Source organism: Mytilus californianus, unplaced genomic scaffold, assembly GCF_021869535.1.
Source record: "Mytilus californianus isolate M0D057914Y unplaced genomic scaffold, xbMytCali1.0.p SCAF_4, whole genome shotgun sequence".
In the NCBI taxonomy this organism is placed as follows: domain Eukaryota; kingdom Metazoa; phylum Mollusca; class Bivalvia; order Mytilida; family Mytilidae; genus Mytilus; species Mytilus californianus.
The window spans coordinates 71,602,484-71,610,546 of record NW_026262690.1 but is presented as its reverse complement, the minus strand read 5'-3'; positions in this window follow the sequence as shown (position 1 = coordinate 71,610,546).

Here is an 8,063-nt window from a genome sequence, read left to right as displayed (position 1 = left end):
TTTTATGATAATAATAATGATGATAATATGCTTTGCTGACTATAAGACCATCAAAATAGTTTCAAACTTCTTTTGCCCAAGAATCAAACTTTATTTCAACGAAGTCCAACTGTCACCTTACAATATTAAATACGAAGATAGATTATGAAATAAACAGTGTTTTTCAAATTTAAAAAGATTTCTTAGTTTGTTCAGATGACAGCATCATAATAAACAGAGGAAGTGGGGAACAAAAGTCACAAACACTAAAGAATGACATTGAGAAAATTTTGTCTTTGATTTGTTCCATTTTATCAATCACAACTCTGGCACTGACCCTGGTAGTCTACGTCTTCGAACTCTTCAAGGAATGCAACAAACGATGTTATCCTTCCACTTGTTAGTTGCGCACGCACTCTACCTTTTTGGAATGAATGCAACATCCAATACAGGCCTTTGTGTTGCTATTGGACTACTCACTCATTATTTCTGGTTAGGGTCTATCACGTGGATGTATATCTGCATGCTTGACATTTTCAGGGTATTCTATTATATATATCAATTTAAAAACACTAAAGGTAACTCAAATGCAATGAAGCTTTTTAAACGTTATCTTCTGTATTCTGTATCAGTTTGCTGTCTTTTTTTAACAATTAACATAGTCAACTTTTTCGTTACCGAAGACTCCACTTTAGGCTATTTAGGGTACGGTGGTGATCGCTGTTACATTACAAAGGCATCAATGGTACTGTATACGTTTGCCATCCCAGTAGGCATTTTCATACTCCTAAATGTCATTTTGTTTTGTCTTGTAATTTTTCGAATGGAAATGTTACCGCAAATAGAATCGGATACAAAAAACAACCGCCCAATGTTGATTATTTATATCAAAATTACTTGCATCACAGGAATGACTTGAATCTTTGGATTTGTATATCAATGGACACTTATTGATGCACTGTCCTACATCTTCATTGTTTTAAATGCTTCACAAGGATTGTTTATTTTCCTTTCTTTTGGTTGTAAAAGCGTTGTAAGGTCACGCATAAGGGTAAAATTATTCGGACAAAAAACACAAAATTCTAATGAATCGGATGTGAGTGTAGATAAATAGATTTCTATGACTTCCAGAAACGTATTAGAGTAGGACCAATCGATGAGGCAAAATGTATGTTTCCCCTACCAGTTCATATCAGCTCATCCAAGTCTTTCATGTCAGTCCTATGTTTCTATGAGTGTATGGAAGGCTAGTTTGTCTTCGTCGTCATTTTTTAAGTTTTTTGTCATGACTTTGTCTGTTTCTTTATTATAAGCTTTGAATGTCATGTTGGTATCTTCTGCCATTTTTTCAAAATATCAGGAGCAAGTTTTTGACTCTTTTGAATGAACATTTTTGATTGTATGCGAGCTGGTAAAAATTTGTATTCAGTAAACATCAATTTTATAACTTTTTTTAATTTTATTTACACTGCACGATAAAACACCTAAAAGTACTATAGTGGCCTAAAGGTTTATAAAGATAGCAGAAAAAGTAAACGGTCATCATACATATTCAAATTCATTTCTGAATAATATAATGAAAGTACTTCACATGCGGAATTGGTGTAAATTTTGTGGCTAGTTTACTTCCGCTCATTACACATATGCAAAATCTATCGTATTAATGATAAGTATAGGATAAATGTTAATATATTTTTATGAATTCTTTTTTTTTTTTAATGTTCCTTCTATTGTTACCATTTGTCATGTCTGTAATATTAATGTAGAAATAATTTCAAAATCAAATATTCAGTTATCTATATAAATATATTTTCTATTTGGTATTAGATTAAAATTAAGATCCATTTTGTTACATCTGTGATCCGTTTATTTGGCAATCGCCATGGCAGTCAGCAGGGTTTAAGAACATCCGTTTTTCGACCTGCTAGTCAAGTGCGTTTTGTTAAAATATACTTTTTCACTTTTTGGTCTTTTGGAAAATGTTGTTTGTGCTGTATTTAGACCCCTCTACCAAGAAATTTGTTTTGCATGCACACGTATAAAAATTGCGGTTTTTATCCAACGCAATCATAGGTTTGAACGTTGTTTTCAATTTAGACTTGAATATATATATATATATATATATATACAAGTCTAAATTGAAAACAACGTTCATATATATATACAAGTCTAAATTGAAAACAACGTTCATATATATATATACAAGTCTAAATTGAAAACAACGTTCAAACCTATGATTGCGTAGGATAAAAACCGCAACTTTTATACGTGTGCATGCAAAAACAAATTTCTTGGTAGAGGGGTCTAAATACAGCACAAACAACATTTTCCAAAAGAAAAAAAAATTGAAAAAGTATATTTTAACAAAACGCATTTGACTAGCAGGTCGAACAACGGATGTTCTTAAACCCTGCTGACTACCATAGCGATTGCCAAATAAATGGATCACCAGATGTAACAAAATGGATCTTAATGATTAATTTAATACCAAACAGAAAAGAATAAACTTGCGGAAAAGATGGTATACCGCAAACATGAGGTGCACAAATTTGTACACCATATCCGGATTTCGACAATTAATGTCTCTTTGGTGATGTTAGGAATCGAAACGGTACTTGGAAGGCCATATAATTTACCTCAATTTAGGATAGACTCTTGAATTTTGAAGAGTCGAAATAGGATGAACGGATCATATAGACCCGAAGGCAAATATAATACAAACCCAAACGAAAAATATAAACAAGTCTAAATTGAAAACAACGTTCAAACCTATGATTGCGTTGGATGAAAAAAAAAAATTTATACGTGTGCATGCAAAACAAATTTCTTGGTAGAGGGGTCTAAATACAGCACAAATATATAAATATATATATATATATATATAGATTGCCTAACAATGTAATTTTAACACACTATTTAGTATGTAAATATAAGATTGTTTAAAATATTTACAAAATGATGAAAATAAACGCAATATTTTGCTAGACTAACTAGCTTTATCAAGCGTGCATCTATCCAGGTGAAATCGGATGTAGATGATAAGAAACTTTTGCAGCTCAATGTATATGTTGCACTTGAATTTAGCTGCCATGAAAATAATACATAATTTGGATGAAGTTCAAGATTTTTACAAAATTCGTAGTTGAAGTTAGCAACGTCCATTGGCCAATATTACAGGATAAAAAGGACGATGCTGTGTATTAAATTATTCTTTATCTTTCCTGTATCTTTTCTCGTCTTTTTCGTTTAGACCATCAGGTTCTAAAGTGTGGAGTTGGTGGATCCAAAAATTTTCTCTTCTCCTTCTCGCCGTGGTGTCCCACTCGGTGTTGACTTCTATGATTTGGAAAGTAACATTATCAATGTTTCGTTGAACGAAGATGTCTTGTGAGAGGACAGTTTTTGTTGGTTTTGTACCATGAACGATGGTTATTGAGCCGAATATTAAATTTGTCCATTGTTTCTCCCACATACTGAATGCCACAAGTGTCACATGTTAATATATAAATTGATTTCTCCGTTTTACAGTTGGAATTTGAGTAGATGGTATAATTTTGTTTAGTAACGGAGCTGATGAAAGAACTGCTTGTATTGGCAGCTTTACAACACAAGCAGTTCCTTCGACCACATTGTTTGTAGAAACCGGGAGATGGAGAAGGCTGCTTTGCTTATACAGATGTCACTAATTTGTCACGGATGTTTTTAGGTCTTCTGAAGGCCATCACTGGTGGTGAGGAAAATACTTTTTTAAGATTTGAATCATTTTCTATAATTTTCCAATGCTTCTGAACAATGGAAGACACATTTTTAAAATCCGGATGGTAAGTGAGTACAAGGGGTGTTCGCTGCTTTATTCTTATCTTTGTACTCTAGAAGTACTATTCGAAGGATCAACACCATCCTTCAAGAGATGTTCGACAAAAAGCATATAGACAATGCATCTTTGATTATCTCCGACCTCTTGAGAACGAAGCAAAGACCGGAAGAGTCTATATGTTGCCTAAAATACATAAAACGGGCAATCCAGGTCGACCAATTGTTTCAGCAAATAGTCATCCAACTGAAAAGATATCAGAATTTGTAGACCATCATCTAAGACCTCATGTGAAAGAACTACCCTCTTACATTCAAGATACGACTGATTATCTAAAGAAAATAGAAAGCCTCAATCCTCTACCAAGCAATACTATACTTGCATCCATGGACGTGTCTTCTTTATATACCAACATTCCACAAGACGAAGGAATAGCAGCGTGTGAAGAGGTATGGAACACTCGTAGTGAAAAAAATCCTCCAACTGAGTGCCTTGTTACACTTCTGAAACTAGTGCTAGAGAACAACAACTTCTCTTTTTAATGAAAAACATTATCTCCAGATAGACGGTACTAGTATGGGCACAAAAATGGCCCCGTCATATGCCAACATATTTATGGGCCAACTTGAAAAACGCCTCTTGGCTAGTGCTCCATACCAGCCCTTATCATGGTTCCGATTCATTGACGATATTGATTTCAAATGGACAGATTCACAAGAATATCTTAATGAATTTCTAGGACACTGTAACTCTTTCCACCATTCAATAAAATTTACATATGAAGCATCTATGGAGAAAATAAACTTCCTCGACACTACGAGTTACATCAAGAACGGAACCATTATAATGGACCTTCATACCAAACAAACGGACAAACATCAATTCCTTTCTCCTAAAAGTTGCCATCCTAAACACTGCTCCCGTGGCTTCCCATTCAGCAAGGCATTGCGAATCAAGAGAATATGCTCTACTGAAAATACGCAAAATGCTAGACTTGGACAACTACGTAAACATCTAGTTGTTCGAGGATACAATAACAACATCATTGATAGTGCTTTCGAAAGAGCAAACAAAACTAGTCGCCAAGAACTTCTAGAGTACAAAGATAAGAATAAAGCAGCTAACAGAACACCCCTTGTACTCACTTACCATCCTGATTTTAAAAATGTGTCTTCCATTGTTCAGAAGCATTGGAAAATTATAGAAAATGATTCAAATCTTAAAAAAGTATTTTCCTCACCACCAGTCATGGCCTTCAGAAGACCTAAAAACATCCGTGACAAATTAGTGACATCTGTATTAGCAAAGCAGCCTACTCCATCTCCCGGTTGCTACAATGTGGTCGAAGGAACTGCTTGTGTTGTAAAGCTGCCAATACAAGCAGTTCTTTCATCAGCTCCGTTACTAAACAAAATTATACCATCTACTCAAATTCCAACTGTAAAACGGAGAACTCAATTTATATATTAACATGTGACACTTGTGGCATTCAGTATGTGGGAGAAACAATGGACAAATTTAATATTCGGCTCAATAACCATCGTTCATGGTACAAAACCAACAAAAACTGTCCTCTCACAAGACATCTTCGTTCAACGAAACATTCTTTTGATAATGTTACTTTCCAAATCATAGAAGTCAACACCGAGTGGGACACCACGGCGAGAAGGAGAAGAGAAAATTTTTGGATCCACCAACTCCACACTTTAGAACCTGATGGTCTTAACGAAAAAGATGAGAAAAGATACAGGAAAGATAAAGAATAATTTAATACACAGCATCGCCCTTTTTATCCTGTAATATTGGCCAATGGACGTTGCTAACTTCAACTACGAATTTTGTAAAAATCTTGAACTTCATCCAAATTATGTATTATTTTCAAGGCAGCTAAATTCAAGTGCAACATATACATTGAGCTGCAAAAGTTTCTTATCATCTACATCCGATTTCACCTGGATAGATGCACGCTTGATAAAGCTAGTTAGTCTAGCGAAATATTGCGTTTATTTTCATCATTTTGTAAATATTTTAAACATTCTTATATTTACATACTAAATAGTGTGTTAAAATTACATTGTTAGGCAATCTATAATTTTATTTGTGTAATTGAATTAATCTCTGTACTGATTAATCCACACTCCCATGTATGTCATGTGCTGCTATTTATAGGCACTTATGTATCGCTTCTTCAACTTATATATATTCATTTGTATAGAATTTTTTCATGTGCAATGTTTAATTTGTCTTTAAATATTTAATTTCTTTCATGGTTTAAATCATGACTGACTATTGTACATTACCATATGTTATTTTTAAAGTTTGTTTTTAAACTATTAAACTATTCATACTTGTTCTATGGACATTATTTTCACCCTTGTGTTTAAATGTTTAATAAGCAAGACCTGTTATATCATAATATTGATATATGAATCTACTACTTTACTGTTTTAGTAGGATTGTTATAATGATCTTGTTTATGACATTTTTTATTGTTATAGCAAACTCAATGAATTAAGCCAAAAAGAAAACAATGACCCCTCCCCTCCAAATAAGGATGCATACTGTATGATAATAAGGTGTTATTGCTTATTGCCAATTCCCTATTAACACTCTTCTACAGTGACCGGATGACGAGGACTTTACCAACAATTTGCCACAGTAAAGCCTTTCAAATTGAGCAAAACACAACCCAATAAGTAACCTTTGAATGGCATCTACATAACAGAAATGTAAATTATTCAAAGAAGAAAACAAAAGACGTGATTTATGCTAAATATTACAGTTAACCCAAAAACACTAAAACAGGCAGCAATTTACATCAACCACTGAAATGCAAACTTATGACCCGGGAGAGGGCACAACTACATTTGGCGGGGTTGTATGTGATTACCTGATTGATCAGACAGGAACGATATAAAGAAACAACTCAACAAAAAAGACACATATTACAAATTAATGAATACTCGTAGTAAAAGAGAGGCGAGAATTACCAAAGGGGTATTCAAACTCACCAGTCGAAAATAAACTGACAACGCCATTGCAAAAAAGGAAAAGACCAAAAGACAATCAGCAGTACACAAAACACAACATAGAAAACTAAAGACTGAGCAACACGAACCCCACCAAGAACAGGGAGTGATCTCAGGTACTAGTTCAAAGCAATACTAACGAATAAATCTTGTTTTCGGATTTAATAGTCAGTTCCTAGGTTAGCGACCTCTTTACATCCCTTTTGGTCATAAGTATAGCTCTTCCCGTGATTCAGTATTTAACAGGCTATTATTTCAACTTGGAATTATTTTTAATTATGGAATTTGCATAATTTCTTGTGCTCGAAATTTTTAATGAATTCCATGTTTATTCTGTATTATAATGTTTTGAGCGGCGCATTACACTTTCCATACAATGTATTTTTTATAGATAGTGTTGTGCGTCGCACAGTACATTCTATTGAAAATATGCTATCTTCTTTGTAATAGAAAGTGTTGTGCGCCGCACAGAACATTACAGAATGAACATGAAACTTATTAAAAATTTCAAGCACAAGAAATTATGCAAATTCCATAATTAAAAATAATTCCAAGTTGAAATAATAGCCTGTTATTTATACATCCTTGTCTAACAAGAATTTGAGTTTGAACATACCTGATCATGAATTTATATCATGTTTTAAAAGTATAAAGTTTTGTTATGTTTTTATGATAGGGGATAAGATACCAAGGGAACATTTAGAACTCGGAAGAAAATATTTAAGGACACCATGGCAGAAAGAATAACTATGACAAACCTTCACAAAACACTATAGACAGTCATTAATAATTGAGCAAAACGAACCCCATCAAAAACCGGTAGTTTACTCCGGTGCTCAAGAAGGGCACGTTACAAAGGTGTTACCGTAAACATTTATAATTAACCGATATTTTAAGAACCCACAAACATAAAAAAAAAACACATGTTGAATAATACCGCATTAATAAGAAAATGTGATATCGATGTATGACTGTAGATTTGAGCAATACTTGAAATCATCGATATACATGTGTTGTTACATCCGGACAACTTGGACAGCAATAAGGTCATGCTAGAAATGTACAGTTAATTTACATTCATTTTTTTTTAGCATTTAGTAATACCACTGTATATTTACCATTTTTTACTATTTGTTTTTTGATATTTGCTTGTTTGATTAAAATCGATTGTTTAAATTAAAGGACATTATACACTATATTCTATTTTTATCTTTGAAGAGTGGAAAACTCTTCTAAAAATA